Source organism: Canis lupus, chromosome 26, assembly GCF_003254725.2.
Source record: "Canis lupus dingo isolate Sandy chromosome 26, ASM325472v2, whole genome shotgun sequence".
NCBI classification, from domain to species: Eukaryota; Metazoa; Chordata; class Mammalia; order Carnivora; family Canidae; genus Canis; species Canis lupus.
The window spans coordinates 34617435-34643198 of NC_064268.1; the positions used below are offsets into that span (position 1 = coordinate 34617435).

Sequence of the window (25764 nt, forward strand, 5' to 3'; positions counted from 1 at the left end):
TATCTCTGGAAGTAGTAAAAGTTGTAAGACAGTTACATCCCTCCCAAATTTCTCACTTTTGTCTTTAGCATAGCCTAGTTCAAAGTTTGGATCATTAGCAGGTTGTCTTCCACTCATGAGCACCTTTGTAAGGACAGAACCTAATTATTGTATTATATTAGTGTCTAACCATAGAAGATTCATGGTTTCTTGTTCATAATGTACCGCAGTAATTACTGCCTCATTTGGTCACCAGCTACCATGTTCCACGGGGGCCCATGTAATCGGAGGCTCAGCTGTTGGCTATCATTGCACTTGTCATCTGATCCATCCATGTGTCAGTCATGAAGGCTCTTTAACCAGTTCAAGTTGAGGTGAATTTGCAAATTATTATCCTTTTCAAAAAATACCAGACTTTGCTTCTTTGAGGTAAATACCTGACACTATCTGGTTCCATAGTTTTTTGTTTGTTTGTTCTAAGATTTTATGTATTTATTTGACAGAGAGAGAGACTGTGAGAGAGAGCGCACATGCACAAGCTGGGGGAGGGGCAACGGGAAAGGGAGGAGCATGCTCCCCACTGAGGGGGAAGCCCCTGAGGCAGGACTTGATCCTAGGACACTGAGATCATGACCTGAGCCAAAGGCAGACGCTGAACTGACTGAGCCACCCAGGAGCCCCTGATTCAATAATTTTTACACATAAAATACTTCCTGAACCAAATTTCCTATTAAGAAAACGAAAAGCAACTAGAAATGCTTATACACAACAGTTTCTACAAACCACATTAGTTTCAAACAAACTCTTATGGTTCCCATTTTAAAGAATGTTTTTTCTCCTGTGCAGAGAAGAATGCCAAGTCCTTTGCAATGCCAAGTCCTTTGCAATGCCAAGTCCTTTGCAATGCCAAGTCCTCAGCCCCCACTGTGTGTCCTGAGGGAAGGAACACAAGGAAATGAATTTGCACTTTTAGTGTTCAGAATAATTCACATGAAAGTCTTATGTCTTTATGTTAAATTACACTTATCCAAACTCATAATGAGTCATCTGTATGGAACATAATTAGGGAGTGTCCCATATAATCCAACACAAATCAGTGCCTGTGCATGAACTGAGCACCTCCATGTGACAGGCAACATCAGGTCTTGAAGACTCACAGCAGTTGAGGATGGACATTGTTCAATGTCCCTGATGCCCTGAAGAACACCCCTGAGTGTTCAGACACACTCTGCCTCTGCCCTTAGCAGGCTATGAACACACGTCTACTGAAATCATTCTTCAATTCACTCACACACAGTTTTGCTATTTTTGCTGCGTTCCTCTGCACAAGAAAATAAAAGAAGGCTGTGTCGAAATATCCTGTGCGATAGGTTAAGGTGTAAAAATGAGGAGAAAAGACTATAAAACCAGAGTTCAACTCTGTAAGGCAATACAACCAAAATAGTGCAAGATAAAATACCCCTAGGTTTGGAATAAATGCTAACTCTCTCTACATAATTATATTTTTTGCAAGTCTAGGCATGCATGTAGGTGTCTTGCAATTTAAAGTGATGATGTAAAATGTAGCAGAATCCGATATTTTTAAAGGAGAAAACTGGAAAGGTTATTACTTAGCTGGGCTAACTTATCTGAGCACTAGAATCTTTAAATTCTAATTGGTTGAACCCACCTAATGTGGTAGGTTCTTTAATTCAAATATTACCTGGACACTTAGGGATCTGTTGAGAAGGATAGAACCAGAATTCAGGAATGAGATAGCTATGGATGTTTGGCTGTGTCTTCCACCCCTGAATTCAAAGCCTTTCCCATACTTTCCCTAAATTCCTATGTTGGTCTCTAAAAAATTACAATTTTCCACTTCTGTTTCTGCATCTGCTGCCTCATTTCCACTGTTCTGATTTCCATAAAACACATCTGTTGAAGAGAAGGATCTTGTTAATTCACTCTACTGAAGATTCGCTTGGTTCTCTTGAGAGGAGTCGCATCACATAAATCAAAGTATCTCCACCATTTTTGTGACTCCACTGTCATGCTCCAGTGCCTTCCCAAAACCCTCCCAACATGTGACCCAGGGACCAAAGGAAAGTCGCCTGGGAAATGGTGTGTTTATCCCCCGAATTCTATTGAATACCATGAGTCAGTGTGAGTGTGTGCTGTTTACCCTGGGGCCTGAAGACAGTTTTTCTTTTCTCCACACTAAAGAAATCATGAAAATTATGGCAAAGAAAATGTAAGTGTAGCAAGAGCTGCATTTCTCCTCATTCAGCTTCCAATCTTCCATGACCCACACTGCTCTGTTCAAAGGAATCTGCGCTTAACTCACAGCAGCCTTGTAGCAGGGCCTCTTGACCATGTGAAAATTATCTCTCTGAATAAAATTTCTCAAAATTCACTTTCTGTTCCATATTAGTAAATGATTCTGTAAGGTTTTGCTTCTCTCTAGGATGTCGAACAAAATGCTGGCAGCTGTCGTACTTGTCACCAAAGGAAGAGTCTCTCTCTGCTTGCTCTGCCCTATGGCTCTCTGTCTACACCCCTGCTCTTTATGTGACTGCAGTGTGTACCCTGAGGTGAGGTCCCCTCTATGCTGTAGCAAAGGGGAGCATTACATCTGTTCTCTTTTGTGCCTAAGAGTCAGAACCAGATTCTTCCCATCGCGGCACTAGTAGCTTTCTTCACAACACCATGAAGCATCTCTACACAGCAGATTTTCAGATATATTATTATCCAATCATTTAAAGCTCCTAGTCGTGTAGGTTCCCCTAATATAATAGTTGATGTGTTGAATCCCGGTACAACATAAGGTCCGAAACTCAGTATGGATAAAATACACGTTCTTATTACAGGTGTCCTGTACTTTGCATCGCAAATACCTTTACCCTCGATAGAGATACAATGCAGTTTTAAAGTGAAAAGGATTATTACCGTGTGGGAGTCTATGACTAAATTCGGAGACCTGAAATTGAGGATAAATGGTAATCCCAACACGATGAGCCAAAGTTTAAATTCATTCCATAGCAACATAGTAAAAGACTAGGTCAAACGATCATTCTTAAAACTTAAGATGAAACACCTTATAAAGTCTCACTTGAGAAAATTTGAAGAATAAAGTTGCCACTTAAATATTTGTATGTTTACACCTTCCTCTTTGACTTTATAGTAGAACCCTGTATCACAGACATTTTTCTCGTTTGAACCCCTACATGAGCATAATACCTTACTGACACCAACTAACCAGAAACACGATACTGAATGAAAGAATGTGGCACATTATTTTTATCATGGACCTGGGGGAAAAAAAAAGGAGAGATTCTTTTTCTTTGTCTATGGACCTGATATTGTGAAATGGACCAAAATTAAAAATCATACCATGGTAAGGCAAGAACAAGAACATCCTCCTATTGAACCTCGCCCTGGGCAAATACTGACCCCACTAGTGGGAATGAATGTCAGAGAGGTCACAACTTTATCTTTCAGTTCTAATTTTGTGGTTTTAGTGGTAAGAAAGAAAACCCAGAAAATAATAGTCTGTCCACAGCAGAAGAGTACATGTTGGTAGAGAAGTAGTTAATGGTACTGTAATTAGTGAAAAGGAGCATGATAGCTCAGACAAATTGTCCTCGTAACTAACTCTTGAGGTTGCTTTTAACCTCAACCAGCGAGTCCTCAAGACCATAACTTCATACAAAATGAGGATGATAACAATACTAATAATACCTTTCTATATGTTCAGAGACCCTCAATTAAAAGCTAATACTCTTCCCCTGTTCCTTTGTTCTTCCAGAATCATAATGTACCCTATTTTATAATCTTATGTTATTAAACAAAAGATTGCCAAACATTTAAAGTTTTATTTTGTTTGTTTCTTATTTTTGTGGAGAAAAGTTATTTTTTTTTCTCACCCATTGATTCCACAGCTCACTACAATTAGAATTACCATAATGGTAGGATGTGGTGGTAGAAATATATGACTTCATCCTTTATAATCACCAGCATGGCATTTCCCGGAACAACACTACAGGACATCAGTGAAGCTGAGTCCCTGTTTTCGGATATAATGTTTTGAGCATCCCAGCCTGAAAGTGCTGATGCATCAGAACACTGGCTGCCAACATTAAGCTTGTAAAACAACAGAAGAGCAACAATAAAGCTGCTATTTGTGTTTTATGGAACTGTGTAAAACCAAGAAAATACCAGAGTATCCAAGGGCTGGGTTTTTAAATACTCCCAGTGGTCCTAATCTTTGTCCCAACTTATTATGGCAACACCTCCAAAGTTGTTTTCTTTCTTAAGCTGTGCTGTATTTTCAAAGAATACAATGAAATACTGATTGAAACCTGTATACGCACATCCAAAACTTCGATTACTTCTCTAAATGGATGGCATTCTGTTGACAAGTCCCATATTATACTATTACAATAGTTTATATGATATTGTGGGAAATAGTAATGTGAGATGTTTTAGAAATTAAGCAGATGGCTTAATCAAGTAACCATTCTCAACTCTAAACTAGTAAAATTTTTAGCTGTAACGTTTTCCAGTACATAGGCTTAGCTTTATTTATACCCATCATCGGTGCACAATACTATAATGATACAGCTAAGCACGTGATTAACTTTTAAATATTTACTTGCTTGAGCATATGGTAAATAAAGTTAAAAATTTTATCAGCATATCCCAAAATATCTGCAGCACTTTTCCTGACAGTCATCCTAATATTAATTTCTGTCGTGGTAGATTAAAGATAGCTATGCAATCTTTACTCTTCCTCCTGCTGAGAAGTAGAGTCTGATTCTCTTCCTCTTGAATGAAGTGTGGCTTTAGTAACTTGCTTGATCAATAGAGAGTTACTTCCTGGGCCTCTGAGGCTGATAGCAGGAAACCTGCAACATGGCTCAGGCTTCTTGAAACTCATTCTGGGTGCCTGAGCTACTGTGTAAGAAATGTAGCTACACTGAGACCAAGTGCTGCTGAGACTACTGTATGTGTCACAGTTACAATTCAGCTGGTTCTAACCTTTCATCCATCCTCCTCAAGTGGCCAGGGTCTAGAGAGGCCAGACCAGTCTAAGTACCTGCTGGATACCCCCAGAAACCTTAGTTCTGATAACAAATAGAAGAATCACCCAACTGAGCCCTGTCCAATTCCTTGACCCACAATTGTGAGATAAAATAGTAGTTGTCTTTTTTTTTTAAGATTTTTTTATTTATTGATTAGAGACAGAGAGAGAGAGAGAGAGAGAGAGGCAGAGACACAGGCAGAGGGAGAAGCAGGCTCCATGTAGGGAGCCCGATGTGGGACTCGATCCTGTGTCTCCAGGATCATGCCCTGGGCTGAAGGTGGCGCTAAACCGCTAAGCCACTGGGGCTGCCCAAAATAGTAGTTGTCTTAAGCTTCTAAAGGAAAACTGTTTCTCTACCCAACACTTCTGATGTTAAGCATGTGTTTTATTAATTTTTTTCACCACACCAACCAACTCTCCAGACATCAAGTAGGTGTCCTATAATTCAATTAAGTTCTGACACTAGCCATCCAGAGTTAACACGGATCCTCTACAAGATTGCCTCTCACTTTAGATGCCAGTCACAAGTCCTGGGCCTCCTGTGCTTCCAACTCAATGACTTTGAGTTGGGGCTTCCCACAGCTTCCTCTTCAGCTTCAATAATTTGCAGTTAATGTTTACAGAACTCAGGGAACTACTTATATTCACCAGTTTATGAAGGTTCATCAAGTAGGCATGATCCACAAGTAACTCAATCTCCAGCCCCTCTCCCCTCCCTGGTGGAGGGGGTGTGGAGCTGAAAGTGCCAGGTTTCTAACCATGGCTTTGGTCTTTCCAGTGACCAGGCCCCATCCAGGAGCCTACCATGAGTGGTCTTGTTAGAACAAAAGATGCTCCTATAGCTAGGAAATTTCAAGGAAGTTAGAAGCTTGTATAAGACACTTCTATTCCTCCCATTACTCAGGATATTACAAGGGTTTAGGAGATCTGTGTCAGGAATCAAGGACAGAGACCAAATATATATTTACTATGTCACAGCTGCTAAAGTGTGAGAATACTCTGTTAACACAAGTAAATAACACATATCTGGTTGTATGATCACTTACAGTCTTAGAAATTTGATTGAATTTTATTGGAATTAGGATGAAACTCTATTTTAGTCCTTTTGTATTAAGAAATTTCATTATTTTTCCTTTTCTTTTGCATCCAGCCTCTCTTTCTAAATTCAGCCCACACTTTCTTTTGGGAAATCCACCATTAAAGTGGTCAGGGGGAAAGGTAGTTCTAACCCCTGAATGGTTGGGTCCTTCTTCTACCTACCCCAAGTAGCCAGGAGAAAGCACTCAGACCTTCCAGCCTTTCAAATCAGATCAAGTTCAAACTCCTAACTAGGTAGAAAGGGCCCTTACAGACTGTCCTAGTTTCACTCTCCCACCTCCTCTCCAGTAGTTTCATTCTCCCATCTCATCTCCAGAATCCTCATGCACTACTCATTCTGAACTACTTAATGGTTTGAACTGTGTCCCCCAGAAGGCTACATGAAGTCCTAATGTCTAACACATCAGGATGTGACTTTATTTAGAAACTGGGTCTTTACAGAGGTAATCAAGTTGAAATGAGGTCATTAGGGCAGACCCTCATCCACCATGACTGGCCTCATTATGAAATGAGGAAACGTGGACAGGGGAGACACGTAAAGACTGTGATGACACTCAGGAAGAATGCCACGGGAAGACAGACTATTGGAGAAGCCCCCACGTGTCAAGCAATGACTGAGGCTACCAGAAGCTAGGAGAGAGGTGTGCAGCAGTTTCCTCCTCCCTACTTCCTTCAGAGACAGTGTGCCCCACTGACAACGGTAATCACACTTCCTGCCTCAAGACCCATGAAACAATGCACTTCTAGTGTCTTAATCCACCCAGTTTTTAGAAGTTTTCTATGGCCACCCTAGGAAAGCAATACAACTGCTTACTGCTTCCCAGAAGAATCCCAGAAGAATTATTCCCAGAATAAATAAGTAAATATAAGGAAGGTTCATGTCAAACATCCCAAGATTTCAGAGGAAAGCAGTAGAAACAACCAGGGATTTTTCATGAGAAACAAGGCATTTGAGCTAAGCATTACAGTTCACATTGGTTTCCACAGGCATAGACAGGGGATGGCATTTCTAACTCAGTGAATACTTGAAGCAAAGGTGTGAAAGCAGGGAGGTTTAGATCATGTTTAAAAGAAAAAAGAGATTGTTTCTTTCCTTTATGTATTAGATGTGTACAGTGGACCCTAAGAATAGTACTGTCAATGGCTAAGTTTAATTAAACTACTTCTAGAAGCAAGCACACAGGAAAATAATTCTAGTAGTTCCTTTGTCATGCTTAATTAGTCTTAACTCCAAAAAAACAAAATCTCTTAATTTTTGGTTATACTCTAGATAAATTCTAAAAGTCCCCCCAGTCTGGGAACTTCTAGAACTTACCAAGTAGTAAAAAATATAAAGGATGGAATACATCATAAAGATGTCAGAGTCTTATCTTGGGACATAAGAACACTTAACATTATCATCATCTTTTGGGCAGCCCGGGTGGCTCAGCGGTTTAACGCCGCCTTCAGCCCAGGGCCTGATCCTGGAGACCCCGGATCGAGTCCCACGTCAGGCTCCTTGCATGGAGCCTGCTTCTCCCGCTGCCTGTGTCTCTGCCTCTCTCTCTCTCTCATTCTCTCTCTCATAAATAAATAAATAAAATCTTTAAAAAAAATTCAACCTTTAAAAAAACATTATCATCTCTTTGTTGTCATAAGCTCATTAAAGGAATATTTTAACAAATATTTCATTTTTTAAAAAGATTTATTTATTTATTTATTTATTTATTTATTTATTTATTTATTATAGACATAGAGAGAGAGAGAGAGGCAGAGACACAGGAGGAGGGAGAAGCAGGCTCCATGCCAGGAGCCAAATGTGGGACTCGATCCTGGGAATCCAGGATTGCGCCCCGGGCCAAAGGCAGGTGCTAAACCACTGACCCACCCAGGGATCCCCTAACAAATATTTCTTATTAAATATTTAAAGTTAACAATATTCAAAAAATTGAAAAGTATTTTTCACTTAATAAAAAAATGAAACATCATCATTTCAGAGTTAGTTATTATCCTTTAAACTAAGAAAAAAGACAGCTTTGTGAAAAATTTCCCACACTGTCCTCCTCCTTTCCCCAAACCAGAGAAAACAACATGCTGTCTGGAGGTGAGAAATCAGTGCTTTAAAATTAAACACGCAGGGGTATCCATCTGGTGTTCACTACATGGGAGCCAAGGGTGCTGTTTTCCGTGTAGACCGGCCTTAGAAACACACAAGATTATGACTTGACAAGAGGTTCCTGAGGTCCTACCAATGGGCTGGCTACTACGTTGAGAAGCAATGTTGGCTCACCTGTTTCTACACAGGAACTGTTGGTCTCTTTCAGAGACATGATTTTTTTTTTCCCCCAAAGGAACCACACAGGTCTGCAGGGTTAAAGGTGTCTGTGCTCCTGAGCTAACCAGGACAGAAGGATACACAGAGCCTCCCTGGGGTCAGAGGCCCCCTAATAACTCCTCCCCTTTACCCTTTGTACACTCCTCATATAAAAGACCACAAATGTGGTTTTAAAAGAAGTAAAAACAACTAGTGAAAGGACATAAAACTGGATAAGAACCCTAAGAGCTGGAAAAGATTAGTTTTTAAGCTGTGCTACAGTTTAAAATACAAAGGTTACCAAGCAAGTCAGAGTGTTTATGACCAGACAAGTCAGCGAATGCCGTCTGTGCAGTTACTTCACGGGCAGAATGTCAAGGCCTTGGGCTCACAGCCTAGGGCTGCCTTCCTGCCACGGCCACAGCCTCACGCTGGAGACCTGGACCACGTGCTCCAGGCCCTGTGAATTCTCCAGCTCCTCAAACATCCCGTGATTTAAATTTCTGAGCCCTGTAAATGCTATGCCTCTTGGTTTGCCCTTTCCCTTCCGTCACAGCAGGCAAACATCTATTTACTCTGCTCAGAAAGCATCACCAGTCTTGCTCGCCATCCTCTAGACATCACCTTAAGCACTCCACGTACATCCATTCCCTGAAGTCTCCCTCCAGTCCCCTGATGCAAGCTGTCTGGTCACTGAGCCCCCATGTTACAGATGAGGATACCTAGGAATAGTGAGATTCAGCACTCTCCCAAGGACACTAGGCCAGAAAGCGCACAGCTAGCAGGAAACCTGCCTACAGAGCCCAAGCTCCTAGGGGACACAGTGTACTCTAGGGCCCCCTGGGGTGACTTTATGATTCTCTCAGAAATCATCAGTCTCACAACACTTACCGAAGCATTTCTACAGGATATATTTATATAGTCCTCACATACCTTAAATATTAAGCTTCTTGAAACATGGAGCAGTAGGGGTGCCTGGGTGACCCAGGCTGTTATGCATCTGACTCTTGGTTTCAGCTCAAGTCATGATCTCCTGGTTGTGGGATCGAGCCCCAAGTCAGGCTCTGTGCTCAGTGCGGAGTCGCTTCAGATTCTCTCTGCCTCTCACCCCCCACCTCTCTCAAATAAATAAGTAAAAAAAAAAAAAATTTAAAGAGCTTCAACTTACTGCAAATTTCTTTCCATACCCAACTCTACTACCAATAATTTACAAAAATCAATTAGAAAATATATACAGGGGTGCCCAAGTGGCTCAGTTGGTTAAGCGCCTTCAGCTCAGGTCATGATCCCAAGGTCCTAGGATGGAGTCCTGCATCCAGCTCCCTGCTCAGCGAGGAGTCTGCTTCTCCCTCCCCCTCTGCTCCTGCCCCCTGCTCATGTTCTCTCTCCTTCAAATAAATAAAATATCAAAAAAATTAAAATATATACAAAGTGAATTAAATGAAAATAATTTTGCAAAACTCATGATATATCAATCCCCCTTTTTCTTGACTAAGACATTTCTCTGTTTCCTTTTTAAAAATTTGGCAAGTATCTATTCTTTTTATCTCAACTTGGGTACTTCTACTTCTTAACGAATTGTGCTCTATTTTTTTTTAATGATTTTTAGTGCCTATCTCTGCAAGCAAGTGGTATATTGAAAGAGTAAATGAAGCACTGTTTCTATTCATTTGCTCAGTCATTCATTTATGAAATAATACTTCTTGAAGCCCTACACATTTGCTAGCTGAGATGTTAGATCAAGAGAGAGAATTCCTGGTCCTTAAGAACTCAAGCTGGTAAATATGCTGAGAAACCAACTAATGTAGACCAATGGACAGTTGATCTACAAGAAGAATATGTACCATATTGTGGCAGAAAAGGACATGGAAGATGATGGGAAAATTGTAAAGGCTTCGCAGACCTCAGCCAGTGGTGCATCTGTTATTCTGGAAACAGCAATTCTCAGGGCAGGCTGAAATTCCAGTAGAGGCCAGTGGTTTGCCAGGGGCTGTCGGTACATGGTTCCATTATGGAAAGAATGGTAAATATTCATCTTTCCGTGCTCCCTAGCTTCACCCTGTCCTTGTGGGAAGACTGACAAGAGGGTGAAAGCAGATGACACAGAGTCAATGCAAAGGCTGCACTCCCTGAAATCTGTGGGTTCCCAAAAACAATGCACACCTGGCCTAATAGAAATCTGACACAAGTCAAGATAAGCCTTGGTGGATCCAAGTGTTCGCAGTGCCCGATAATTACTGAGCTGCCCTGTTTTCACCTCTAAAACTCATTGCTGGGTGTCTTCTCCCCGCTCTGAGGGTGCCGTGCCTCCAAGTGGGGGCTTCTGGGAGAGCAGCATAGATGACTGGGAAAGTTATCTTCCTTTGTAAACACTCAGAGACCACACATGAGATGGAGACACCAAATAATTCCTAAGACAGATCCTTTATTCAATCCTTGTTTAATATAACATTGATTCCATCTCCTGGCTCTCTGGTGTATTGAAGTGTGGAAGAAATCCAGAAGGCGCTCACTTTGAAAATCACGGAAAGTTTTGAGAGCGAAGAAAGAAAAACTTCTTGTAATGCTATTTTGTTCTTTTGTAACCTATATACATGAGCTGGTTCTGCAAATGCAGCCGTGGCATAAATCATCTGTGAATTAAAAGTCAGCAAAACAATGAATGGAAAACCCCCCAGTGGATGCTCTGCTCTCTTCTTAAGGCACAAGAAAAAGAAAACTATAAGGCATGAAAGAAGTTAGACTTATAGATGTTTGGGGTTTTCCAATCACTTTATATTTCTGCGAAAGCAAATCTTCCTGATGGCTAGTTCCTGCCTCATGCTGACAGTTTACAAATAGGAATGGCAAGGTCCCATTTCAGAGCAGACAGTATGGAGCCCTCCTCAAAAGCATTTTTAAATTAGAGTGACAGAGCTTCACAAGCATTCCTGGCAGTAAAGGATGAATATTAATGCTTGAAGAAAACAATAAACTAGATCTGGATCTGTAGTCTTTGGCCTCCCCACCCCCCACGGTAAGAACAAAGATAGGCCTCCTGCAGCTGGATGTTTGTCTTTTTGATTTTTACATTCGTAAGGGGAAAACGCACAATAAGGTAACTCTTGACAGCAAGACTTCCTATTCTATTGATATATACTGCTTCATTCCAGAGCATTACCCTCTGGGTTCCTCCAAATCCAGACATACAAGCATACACACATAAAGTACATTTGATAGAAAAATTTATTTATTCAAAATAGAAATGAGGACTCGCAGGTGAGGTAACATGGCATGGCTTGAGGACAGATTTATGTAAGAAATTCTGGCCTACTTTATAGGAGAGTTGTGTGCTTGCTGTATTGAAGTATAAATAACATGCAGTGTTGGTGTTACATTATGTTGTACACAATAGATCGATTCAACAATTCTAGAAGTTCCTCACAGCTCATCATGATGAGTAGACTCTCAATCTCTTTTACTATTTCACCCCATTCCCCCCACCCACCTCCCCCGCAGTGACACCAGTTTATTCTCTGTATTCAAGAATCTGTATTTTTTTTACTCTTTTTCTCTTTGTTCATTTGTTTTGTTTCTTAAATTCCACATAAAAGTGAAATCATATAGCATTTGTGTTTCTCTGACTGACTTACTTCACTTAGCATAATACCCTCTAGATCCATCCATGCTGTTGCAAATGGCAAGATTTCATTCTCTGTTATGGGCAAGTAATATTCTGTTGTATATGTAATACCACATCTTCTTTACCCATTTAGTTGTTTTTAATTGCTCAAAGAATTTGGTCACGACATGAATGATATCAGGAGCTGACCCACCTATCCAACTACATTATCTTCAATTTGCTTCTTTGTATCAGGGAGATCTTCAGCTAGATGGAAACCAAAAGATTCCTGTGTTCTAGATTTGAAGCTATTTGTCTTTGGAATGTTTCTCTTTCCTTCTGGGTACATAGTGTACCAAAAAATTCCCATCAGGCTCTGTATCAGCTTCAAATTTTGTCCAAATTCTAGCTCTAGAGCTACTTAAAAATCTTTTCAAATATCTTGTCAGGTTTTAGCCAGAGCAAATAGTAAACATTCCCTGCAGGATTGAATAACCCTATGGACCAAAGAGACATCCCCAAAGAGGGTTCAAAAGATAATATACTCCCCAAATCCAGAGCCACACTCAAAGACAACCAAAGAAAGAAGACCTAGATAATCCCCTTAAAGCTGGCAACAGTCAACAGAACCTTAGGTATAAATGGGGGTGCAACCCACATTTCTATGCAGGCACATCCAGTCACAAATGGAGTGCAATGTACATTTCTGTCCAGTCATATTTGGGGCCCCCAACCTCACAGCTGAACCATCTGCATATGTGAGAACAGGTAACCTGGGTGCTCCCGGCAGGCAGAAAACCAAGCCAAGGTCTCCGAGCACAAAATGAGACAAGAAAGAAAATTGCTGTTCCTGGCAGAAAATGATCCACAACCAATGGATTTCCCAACACCAACTTAACAAGAGTCTGGACTTACAGGTCTTTCATTACAATATTTCTGATGGCTTGTAATAGTCTGATTCATGCTCAGATTTAGATTTTTAAAATAAGATTTAGATTTAGATTTGATGATCAAAACAGTCCAATTCTAATTTCAGCAAGTCCCCTATTACAGAATTCTAATTCCTGTTTTTTTTAGTCCTTTAAAGGCTGCCAAATGCTGTGGATCCAACATAACTACCTAGAGTCTCTTCCTGACCCCAGAATTTTCTGAGAATTTTTTTAAAGAAGCTTTTATTTATCTATTTGACATAGAGAGAGCACAAGCAGGGGGAGCAGCAGAGGGAGAGGGAGAAGCAGACTCCCCACTGAGCAGAGAGCCCAACGTGGGGTCGAGCTCAGGACCCTGGGTTCATGACCTGCGCTGAAGGCAGACATTTAACCAACTGAGTCACCTAGGCACCCCTTTTCTGGGGATTTAAATAAATCTAAGAACCTTTCTGTGGTCTCCAGAAACTTTCTGGGCACTTTAACAAACCCCAGAAAGGGGTCCCAGATTCATTTTTGAAAAAAAAATATGTTATTATTGTTACATTATTATTATACATATATATTGTCATATGTATATACACGTATATTTTAAATAAAGTCAGTTTGGATCAGAGAGCTGCATGCAAGGGAGCGGAGCTCAAATGCAAGAGGGACTTACCCACGGCCTCTGGTAACGATGAGGAATGCTGAACCTGGTTTTAGCAGGTGCCTTGCCTGTGTGTCTCCTTGTCCTGTAGCCTGCTAGCAGTCAGCTTCAGAACACGTTCTTCATCACCAAAAACTGCTAAAAGAATATTAAGAAGACAATTTAGTTGATGCAAACAAACCCTACTGAACACTCCAGGAAGTGGCAGTCTCTGTTCTCAAGGGTCCAGAGAAGTAAAATGGGGCTAGGACAAGAAGCTTTTATAAGATAAGGAATAAAGACAGGAAACAAAGAATATCTGATTGGCTGGGGCCAAACACTCAACCTTTTTTGGGTGAGAAGACCCAGAGGTGGCCTGGTGTTTGGGGACTGAATGGATACAGTGCAGATTTACTGTGTAAATGTGGGCTATCTACAGGAACTCAAAAGCCACCTAAGTTTTTGGTTTGCTGACATGGCACTCTGGGCGGGAGTGGCCCCATCTCGGGCCTAGACAGTTTTTTCAGAACCTGTTAAAAAATAAACTTTGCCATACAAAAACGTTAAGTTTATTTAAGTAAAACTAAGAGTGGTCAGATGTGCAGGGCAAAGGCATATAAGGAGAAAGTGCAGAAGCAGAGTAAGGAAATTATTTGATTGGCCAGAGTTTAAAGCCTCGTTGTCTTTTTGTGAGTGGTGGTCCTCAGTGTTTTGATTTTGTGACTTTAAGGCATGTACAGGCTTAGAGTGTGGTTTGCTCTTGTGAGCCGCCACGGCGGACGTGCGAGCCAGCTGGGTCTGAGGGCCTCCTGGTGCAGCTAACCCAACAGGCATAAGCAAGAACAGGCCCCTGACAATAGCAGACTCCTGGGGAAGAGCAGTTATTTTTACTGTCACTTTGCTAATATTAGTGTCACTATCAATAGCAATGGCATCTTGATGGAGGTAAACCAAGATTTTTATCTACCTGGGCATTAAATAGGGTGAAAAGCAGGAGGAGGGTGGTTTCAAAAAGCTTCCAACAAATCCAGCTCCTAGCCTGGCTCTGCAACTACTTGTATGACCCAGAAAAGTGGCTTAATCCTTCAAATCTCTCACTTAATATGAACATTATAGCTGTATTTACTTTATAGGATTTTGTGAGCCTTATAAAGGAGACTTTAGGTACAGTTCCCAGTATCATTTCTGGTTCATAAGTAAGTGCTTAAATAGTGCTAGCAATTATTAGGACATTTTATTACTTAGTCTCAATGAAGGTCCATTCTGGCAAGAGAATCCTAAATGTCTGATCCCTTATGAGAGGGGAAAATTATGGATTTAAAAAACTCATTTGAAATCTATTACAGAAAAACAAAAGCAATAAAATGTGAAAGGGAGGGGCGGAAAAAGACAAACATGCTCTGAAAATATTGACAGGTAAAAGGAAAGACTTTTTTTGTTTGTATATTTTATTGGAGTTCGATTTGCCAACATATAGCATAACACCCAATGCTCATCCCATCAAGTGCCCCCCTCAGTGCCCGTCACTCAGTCACCCCAACCTCCCGCCCCCCTCCCCTTCCACTACCCCTTGTTCGTTTCCCAGAGTTAGGAGTCTCTCATGTTCTGTCTCCCTTTTTGATATTTCCACTCATTTTCTCTCCTTTCCCCTTTAATCCCTTTCCCTATTTCTTATATTCCCCGAATGAATGAAACCTTTTCCGACTGATTTACTTCACTCAGCATTAATACCCTCCGGTTCCATCCATGTTGAAGCAAATGGTGGGTATTTGTCGTTTCTGATGGCTGAGGAGTATCCCACTGTATATATAGACCACATCTTCTTTATCTAGTCAGCTGTAGAAGGACATCGAGGCTCCTCCCACAGTTTGGCTATTGTGGACATTCCTGCTAGAAACATCGGGGTGCAGGTGTCCCGGCATTTTACTGCATCTGTATCTTTGGGGTAAATCTCCAGCAGTGCAATTGCTGGGTCGTAGGGCAGGTCTATTTTTAACTCTTCGAGGAACCTCCACACAGTTTTCCAGAGTGGCTGCCCAGTTCCCATTCCCACCAACAGTGCAGGAGGGTTCCCCTTTCTCCACATCCTCTCTAAGATTTGTAGATTCCTGCCTTGTTAATTTTCCCCAATCTCACATTCTCACTGTTGTGAGGTGGGATCTCATTGTGGTTTTGATTTGTATTTCCCTGATGGCCAGTGATGCGGAGCATTTGCTAATGTGCTTGTTGGCCATGTCTGTGTCTTCCTCTGTGAGATTTCTGTTCATGTCTTTTGCCCATTTCATGATTGGATTGTTTGTTTCTTTGCTGTTGAGTTTAATAAGTTCTTTATAGATCTTGGATAGTAGCCCTTTATCTGATACATCATTTGCAAATCTCTTCTCCCATTCCGTAGGTTGTCTTTTAGTTTTGTGGACTGTTTCTTTTGCTGTGCAGAAACTTTTTATCTTGATTAAGTCCCAATAGTTCATTTTTGCTTTTGTTTCCCTTGCCTTCATGGGTGTATCTTCCAGGAATTAATATTGTGAAAATATCTATACTATCCTGGGCAATGTACACATTCAATGCAATTCGTATCAAAATACCACGGACTTTATTCAGAGAGTTGGAACAAATAATCTTAAGATTTGCGTAGAATCAGAAAAGACCCGAATAGCCAGAAGAATATTGAAAAAGAAAACCAGAGCTGAGGGAATCACAATGCCGGATTTCAAGCTGTACTACAAAGCTGTGATCATCAAGACAGTGTGGTATTGGTTCAAAAACACATAGATCAATGGAACAGAATAGAGAACCCTGAAATGGGCACTCAAATCTATGGTCAACTAATACTCGACAAAGCAGGAAAGACTATCCACTGGAAAAAGGACAGTTTCTTCAATAAATGGTGCTGGGAAAATTGGACAGCCGCATGCTGAAGAATGAAACTCACCATTCTTTTACTCCATACACAAAGAGAAACTCAAAATGGATGACAGATCTAAATATGAGACAAGAATTCATCAAAATCCTAGAGGAGAACACAGACAACATCCTTTTTGAACTTGGCCACAGTAAAAGGAAAGACTTAAGAGTAAATGTCGGTATTTTATTTAACAAACGGTTTATAATACTAAGGACCAGGCACTACTATAAGCACTTCACAGATGTTAGTTTATATAATCCTAATAACCCCACAAGGTAGGTACTATTTGTATCCTAAGCTTACAAATAAAGGAGGGCCAAAAAGGTTAAGTAAGCCATCCCCAGTCACACAACCAGCCAGTAGCAGGGCCAAGACATGAAGCCAGATGAATGTTTCAGCATCTGTGCATTTACTCTTTTTACTATTCAAAGAGGCTTCTCTTTCATACATTTTAAATGTGTGCTCAAAAAGACCAGTGCAGGGGTGCCTGGCTGACTCTGTTGGTAGAGCCTGTGACCCTTGAACTTGGAGACTTGAGTTTGAGCCCCATTTGGGTGTGGAGCCTACCTTAAAAAAATAAAATATTAAAAAAAAGAAAAAGAAAAAATCAGCACAAAAGCACTGCACAAGGACTTAGAAAAAGGACAACACTGAATCCTTGTATTAGTCCCTGTCTTTAGGGAAGGTACGGACACTAGGGTTTGTGGTAGGACAAGAATCCAATAAACAAGGCTTGAATAATTCCACTGTGGGGATGACAAGAGCGTATAATCTTACTAGTAAAACATGAAATGAACGTAGGAAGTTAATTGGAAATGTAAGCCCTGTGTAAGGGCCTTAAGAATAAGAGGGAGTAAGATTCTATTTTCTCCCCATATGCCATTTTAGCCCTAGGAATCCAAGAGCACCAGAGTTGGCACACAGTCTAAGATGATGACTAAACATGTCATTTTGGAGAAAAAGCACACTCTGCCTCCACTCTGGGGTGATGATGGAGTAGAGTTTGCCAACTGCTGATAGCAAGAAGCTTGTGTTTGCAAAATACCATGGCCCTACCTACCCCAACACACCAACATCAAATTATAAATATATTCCATTTTGAGCTCTCCGTCCCTGCTACTGTCACAATGTGACCTTGACTGAAAGAAACAAGACAATGCAAAACATAACCATTTCTCCTCTAAACTTTATCAACCTTTTATAGCTTCATGCAGCTGTTGATTAAAGAGCCATTATTGGAGTCTTCATCAATGTAGATTCCTAAGGCATGATGATTTATTCACTAGCTATCATGTTAAGATCTGAACCACTGAAGTTGTCACCAGCAGGACCCCAAGACCTCACCTTGACTCCCCACCTGCTTGTACTCACAGACCTTTGTCCCACATTTTTCCTTGAGCTCTTCTCCCCAGCTTCTCTCTTAAACAAATGGAAACCAGAAACCACCCCTCACAGCGAGCAACTGCCCTGACAAGACCTGCAGCTGGCTCTGACCACCCAGACCAGTTTGAGTAAAACCCCACTCATGCCTGTGCAGATGGACCGTGGCATGACCTCTAGAGTAATTGATGACTACAATTACCTCATTCTAATATAAAATCTTGGCCCGAGGAGGAGCACAAATGTCATTACATAACATGTAATGTATATGCAGGCATGTTTCCTTAACACATACGCCCAACCTCATGCCCACCTCTACACATCATAACAAGTCTTCCCTAATTGAATATTCATCCTAACCCTAAACAAAGAAACCCATCCACCCTTGCTCAGAGAGTCAGGGCTTTGGAAGTTACTCCTAGTGATCTCCTTACTCATTGCAAATAAATTTTACTTTGTGTGCCAACCCCACCTGCTGTACCTGTGTCTCACCAAGGAGCAAACCCACCTTGGTTCTGTTCTAAAATGCACCTTTACCAACTTCCATGAGTTGAGCTCCAAGAGTAACAGTTAAGTACAACTCCTGTATATACTTTTTGTGAGAAGAACATTCTTCTAGTGAAAATTCAGTGGACAAACACAAGTGTATATGTTCATATGGAGGGTAGATTTAGCAATGTGCGTCAAAAAGACTTAAAATTATGCTTATAATCTGATCCAGAACTCCCAGCTTCATAACAACTTTAAGAATATATACTAAATTTTTGTGTAAGGATGTTTACTGTATGAGTGTTCATGAAAATTTGTGACATCAAAAACGAATTAAATATCCAATGACAAAATGCAGTAATTTATAATATATTCACCAAATGTAATAAAATGCCCTCATTAATAAGATGGTGCAGAGGAATGTTTAACAATGACGTGCAGAATGGTTTTTAGTGCATTGCATTTATCAAGTGCATAGAAAAAAGAAAAAGTTTATTCTGAAATATAAGAGATAACTGATTCTCATATTTTTTTTAAATTTACTTTGATTTCCTAAATTTGTTTCGGAGAACTTCTGCAATAATAGAAAAATTTCATTTTTTTAAAGATTTTATTTATTCATGAGAGATGGGGAGGGGGGCAGAGACACAGGCAGAAGGAGAAGCAGGCTCCATGCAGGGAGCCTGACGTGGGACTCAATCCCGGGTCTCCAGGATCACGCCCTGGGCTGAAGACGGCACTAAACTGCTGAGCCACCTGGGCTGCCCCTCACATTCTTTTTAATGTAAAAATTTGTTCCCAGTCCTGAGAGTCCCAAAAAGACGAGTTCAGAATCCCCAGAACCTAACACCGATAAGCAGAGACTGGACTGAACCGAGGAAATGTTGAGGATCCCCTCCTACTCTATAGCTTTCCCTAAAACATTTTTTGTTTTTTGCTGTCATAAAACAACATATGATATTCTCAACCAAATGCATATTATATTCTAGAATTCTCTTAAAGCCCTGGGGCCCTGCTCACATTCTTACTTGTGAGCTAGGATGGATACTGTAATGAGAAAAACCTTAAAAACATCCTTTGCCTTTTTTCCTTAAATGTCCTAGAGAAGCGCAGCCCAATACAACTGTCAGTATTAATGGCAATATTCAGTATTTTTGCTGTACCTTATGTAGCCACTAGAGACATGTGGCTATTGCATGTTTGAAATATGGCTAGTGAGACTGAAAACCAGAATTTCTAATTTTATTTAGATTTCATTAATTAAATGTGAATAGCCTTGTGTGGCTGAAGGCTGCTATAGTAGACAGTGTAGCAGAAGCTGTCAGGAATAGTTGGCTGACGTTTCCTTTTCTGGATTCCACTCTGGACCTTTCTAGCTCTTCCACATTAAAGTCCCTACCCAACATTTATCTACTCATTTATCTATTCACCTACATGAACTTTATTAAGTAAGCATCACATGCCAGTCTTGGTACTGAGATCTAGTAACTCAGGTGCCAACAAGGCAGCAGTGACCCTACCCTCGTAGTGTAGCAGAAATGTTATTGCTCCAAATTGCACACCCTGTGATCTGCCTCACAAAAGTCCACTGAGGTAAAAATGATGGAATCTGGTGCATCCAGTCACTCTGTGTTCTGCTCAAATTGCGTCCTCATCAGCACAGTCAGCTCAGTGTCAGAGCCCACCCAAGCTCCCTTTCTCTCCACTGGGTGCTTGAATCTTCCAAGATCCATTCCTTAAACTGAAGGCTAAATGTTCTCCTGCCTGAGCTTCTCTTTCTGAGCAGATCCTTGATCTGCTAGATCAAGGGATTGCTTGATCCTTCAGAGCACAAGGCTTTGTTCATCTAAGTAAAAGGGAAGTGGACATAAAGGGTAAATAAAGATACTTCTCTCCACCTCTGGGAAATTAAACAACTTCCTACTAGCTAAAAGGCACAGAAGAAAACTCTGTATGTCTTGAAATCCAGCTTCTTTGGGGGCAGGCCTTCATTTTGTCTAGATCATTGTACTAGGAATTGTAGATGACCAAAGATCTGAAAGACTGGGTCCCTACCTTCCATAGAACCCCAAGTAGTGTAGGATCCAGTGGAAGTCACCATGTGTCTCTGCTTTCTTAGAAAACAGTATCCTTCTTAAAGCACTTAAAAGGTAGTGAAGGAGACCAAAACCCGGGGGCAGGGCCATTTTGTGTTCATCTTTCCATTTAAGACAAATGTAGGGATGCCCAGGCGGATCAGCAGTTGAGCATTTGCCTTTGGCTCAGGGCATGATCCCAGAGTCCCAGGATTGAGTCTTGCATTGGGGTCCCTGCATGGAGCCTGCTTCTCCCTCTGCCTGTGTCTGCCTCTGTCTCTTTCTCTCTCTCTTTCATGAATAAATAAAATCTTTAAAAAAAAGACAAATGTAAAAGAACCTGGCATGCCTCTAAACTATGCCCAGCCATATGACAAAGAAGATAAAACTACAGTCACTGCTTTAAAGGAGATTAAAATTTAGTTGGCTTTACATGTAGTTCATGTGTCTCACATATATGAAAGTATTAAAACTGTAACTCTCAGAGTTCTCCAGAGAACCAGAACCAATAGAAAAACATATATTCTATATATAGAGAGAAAGACTTATTGTAAGGTATTGGCTCATGTGATTATGGAGGCTGAGTTCTATGATCCTAGATGTGCAAGCAAAAGACCCAGGTGAGCCAGGGGTAGCTCCAGTCCAAGTCCAAAGACCTGAGAACCAGGACCTCCAAGGGCAAGAGACCTAGGTCCCAGCTCAGAAGTCAGGCACAGAGTAGTTTGAACCTTCCTCTGCCTTTTTGTCACATTCAGTCCCCAAACTAATTAGATGGTCCCCATCCATGCTGCGGATGGCCTGCGGCTTTGTTCACCCCACCTATTCAAACACTAATAATCTTTTCCCAGCACATTGTCACAGACACACCCAGGCTGGAGACCTCATGGCCCAGTCAAGTGACAGACAAAAATATCCACCACAGGCTTTCCCCATCCAATAGGGATTTCCTTCTATATGGCCTTTAGGAGTCCTTGAAATGCTACTCATGTGGCTCAGGATTCTGCGTTCCATTTGTGCAAAGGGGATGGCACTGCTGCAGAGTCTGGGCTCAAATTCTGAAATTCCCACTGTGGGCAAATTATTGAGGCCCCCTAAGCTTCCTTTTCTCATTTGTAAAACAGAGACAAAATCTGCTTTGTGTCAATAATGCAAACACTGAAGATGAAGTTTGAGCAGGGCCTACCACTGTGCCCACTTGTTAACAGGCATTTGACACCGTCTAGATTGATCTGGGAATAGTCTTTGAGGGAATATTTATTGCTAACATCAAATAGACAAAACTTCATATCGTAGCCTCAGAAAATAGCTCTTCTCCAACACAGGACAGTTAGTAAGCTCTCACATGGTGTGAAGAACGAGGCGGACACCATGTGGCCTTCTCAGTGCTGGCTGGCTGTGACCAAAAGGCCACCGAGTGATGGATCTTTCTCTGGAGAGAAGACGGCGGGCAATGCAGTCCTAAAGAATCCTACTGAAGTTCTAAGCTGGCGGGGCTTTTCTGCACCTTCAGTGTTGTATCTCCCACCTGGAGGAACGAGAGCTCCAGATGGGTCAGTGCCAAGCCTGAGGCATTGATGGTCGGCTGGCAGGATGGCACCACCCTCTTCACCCAAGAGACAACGAGAGGGGGTGCTGATGGCCTGGTGTCTTGCCAGTGGCCCTTGGAAGCGTGGTTGGGAATGGCACCCGGTTCCCCCCACTCCCCTCTGCGGGCTGTGCTGCAGGGAGTGTGCACTCTGACCTGGGCCACCACTAGCGAGGACACCCATCCTAACCACATCCGCTTTGCCATCATATCTGTTCTTCACCACGGAAAAGATGTGATGCTGCTCTTTCAGGCTCTTCCTGTGGAGCAAGCTAGCATAGGATGTCACTGGGGGGCTGTGCGAGTGGAGCACCCCCAGAGCCTAGGGCAAGAGTTCATCACGCAGCCTGGCACTGATGCTATTTTCAGATTCTCAATCCAGTCTATCCCAAGAGCAAGGGTCCAGGGAAAAGGCCAAGCAGCCTCTGAGGCACAGAATTCATAGAGATCGACCCTCCCCTCAGATCACTGGAAAGGTCTGTTTGTGAGCAAGAGACTCTGTGCTTGCTACATGTTTCCTGAAAACAACCACTTAATACTCTAAATATATACTCGAGTCAGAACAAGTGACGTCATCATCCTAGGAAAGACTTACAGAAGCATTTCTTCGATAACTGAGCTGCAAATATGAACCAAGCTTCTTATCCTGATGACTTCATTACCAAGTAACAACCAGCTATCAAGGCGCTCAGGCTGACCTTCGAAACTACTCTGGGACGTAAGTCAGCACAGCAGGCAACGCAGTTCAGGGCAATTACAGGCACAGCTCAAGTATTTACAGGACACAGCATTGTAAGAGAACGACCTTTCCGGAATTTCTGAGGGAACAGTTAGATCCTGCCACGGTGGTGGCCCATCAGCGGTGGGGAAAGACCAATTGCTCCTGAGGGTGGAAAATAATTTTGCAGGTCAAGCTAGTGAGGGATGGCATTTCTGCTTGCACTACATGCAAAGCTGAATGAGCTTGCTACGGTATTTTTTTTTCCATGATTTCCTCATGACAATGTTGTGGTTTACTTTAGCAGGGGGTGGAAAGCTGATAAGTATAATTGCTGAATCACAGGATGTATAGGATGTAAATATTTGCAGGGCAATTAAAAACCATTTGCCTCTTTTGCTTCTTAAAGTAAAAGGCATGACTCAACAGCAAGCGGGTGGAGATTTTTTTTTCAAAAATGTAGACAAGATTTCAAGTGGCGAGGATATGAAATGGTTTATTGAACACTGCTTCTGTGGTCTGGTCCGATGTAATGCTGGAGGAAAAAGAGCACAGTATTGTGGATTAGGAGAAATGTGTCATCAAATAACTAAAAATAACTTTCAAGAGAACACCCCGAGGTTATAAATGATCACGGTGTGTGGTGCTGTCAATTATCAACCCAAGCAGGGGCATCCTTTGGGGGGGGTGGTGGTGTCTAACCGCCAAGTCGCTATTGTAACAAGCCATGGAGGGTGCCTCATTCACACCACCTGTAGGATGGCAGTTAAAATAGCCATGTCAGTAGACTCACAGCTAATAATGCCAGTTTTCTGGTTGTTTCTACAAACAGTTTTTCTTTTCAGCTCTTATCTGGTCCATATGTAAAGATCTCCTATGTCTCACTCTATATTCCAAGTAATATTTTGATTGCATTTGATTCATCAATTGAATTGCTAACATTCTGATCTTTACTACCAGTAGAGACGGAAAAAAAATTACATTCTACATATGTAGAGCATGTTGGGCTTGCATGAGGTAGGAAAGAAGAGGATTAAACAGTACTCTGATACTCCTATGGCAAGGTTAAAATTCACACACTACAATTTAGATGTGCAGAAATAGTCATTTATTATGTCCTAGGACAGACCTCATTTTGCCCTGGATCATCTATTTCTCTGATTAAAAATGAATTTTATATATATATATGTATATTCCAAGCAACCAAGCAAACAGAAAACCCCGTGTATTTGATGATGAATGGTAACTTTGTCTCCTGTGGTTATAAAGGCTCAGATTAATTCAATCTCTTTAGGGTATAAATCATCATTTTGGAGTTTTGGGGGATTTAAGATTTTATTCATTTGAGAGAGAGAGAGAGAGAGCGAGCGCGCACCAACTGAGGGTGAGTGGGAGAGGGAGAGGTAGACACCCAATGAGCAGGGAGCCTGACCCAGGGCTCAATCCCAGAACTCTGGGATCATGACCTGAGCTAAAGGCAGACGCTTCACCGACTGAGCCACCCAGGCACCCTCATTTTGGAGTTCTTACCTCTTTTGTGCTCTTAGGAGCATATCTAAGGACATACAATCTCATGGGCACAAGGAAAAGGGAACTTTGATCCACACAGCACACACTGCTAGCCCTGCTGATTCTAACTGATGAATAACCGGTGAGTCTTGGCATAGGTCTCGCTCTGAAATTTCAGCATACATTGTGGATTATGGCTCTAAGGTCTGTGTTCACAAGGTAAGCAGAGTGACTGCTCCCATGAAGCTCAATAAACTCCTTGTGGTTTCATTTTGATTTTTGCTGGCAGCATGGATGCTTTGAAATTTAGTGACCTTTCCTTGGGGCTCTTTCACTTTGCACTGGTTTCCTCACTCCGAACCAGGACAACCCTTTTGCAGTTAAGCCTAATTTTATTTAGTTATGCTTATTTAAGTTTTTTTTTTTTTTTTTTTTTTTTGAGAAAGCAAACAGAGGGGAGGGGCAGAGGAGAGGGAGAGAGAAACCCGAGCTGACTCCACAGAGTGTGGGGACAGACTCGGAGCTTGATCTCATGACCCTGAGATCACAACCTGAGCTGAAATCAAGAATCAGACGCTTAACCAACAGTGCCACCCAGGCACCCCATAGGTACGCTTACTGTTAATTTTCAGCCACCTACTTCTTCCTTCATGCAGTCATCCTGGGACATCCAGACCTTTAATTATTTGAGAGGGAGCACGAGTTGGGGGAGGAGGGGCATGGAGAAGCAGATTCCTCGCTAAGCAGGGAGCCCGGAGGCAGATGCTCACCAACTGAGCCACTCAGGCACTCCAGGGGATAAAGCTTTTATTATTTTTTTATTGGAGTTCAATTTGCCAACATATAGCATAACACCCAGCGCTCATCCCGTCAATTGCCACCCCTCAGTGCCCATCACCCAGTCACCCCAACCCCCCGCCCACTTCCCCTTCCACTACCCCTATTCATTTCCCAGAGTTAGGAGTCTCTCATGTTTTGTCACCCTCACTGATAATTTCACTCATTTTCTCTTCTTTCCCTTTATTCCCTTTCACTAATTTTTATATTCCCTGAATGAATGAGAACATATAATGTTTGTCCTTTTCCGACTGACTTACTTCACTCAGCATAATACCCTCCAGTTCCCTCCACATCGAAGCAAAAAGTGGGTATTTGTCATTTCTGATGGCTGAGGAATATTCCATTGTATACATAGACCACATCTTCTTTATCCATCATCTTTCGATGGACACCGAGGCTCCTTCCACAGCTTGGCTACTGTGGACATTGCTGCTAGAAACATTGGGGTGCAGGTGTCCCGGCATTTTACTGCATCTGTATCTTTGGGGTAACTCCCCAGCAGTGCAATTGCTAGGTCATAGGGCAGATCTATTTTTAACTCTTTGAGGAACCTCCACAGTTTTCCAGAGTGGCTGCACCAGTTCCCATTCCCACCAACAGTGCAAGAGGGTTCCCCTTTCTCCACATCCTAACATTTGTTGTTTCCTGCCTTGTTAATTTGCCCCATTCTCACTGG

The 25764-nt window shown here is 41.8% G+C and overlaps 1 long non-coding RNA gene across 6 annotated transcripts in view; it reads right to left on the minus strand.

Annotated features, from left to right (window-relative positions):
- The window catches only part of LOC112656230 (uncharacterized), a 64743-nt gene that overhangs the window by 23400 nt on the left and 15579 nt on the right, over window positions 1-25764 (minus strand). For 3 of the 6 annotated variants that reach the window (XR_004809451.2, XR_004809450.2, XR_004809448.2), the window contains 2 exons: window positions 13621-13746; window positions 10850-11065 (listed from right to left, as the gene is read on the minus strand). This is a non-coding gene — a long non-coding RNA (uncharacterized LOC112656230). Of the gene's footprint in view, window positions 1-10849; window positions 11066-13620; window positions 13747-15739; window positions 23275-25764 lie in introns of those variants that run through there. The other 3 variants (XR_004809452.2, XR_004809449.2, XR_007406140.1) reach the window with 2 other exon arrangements.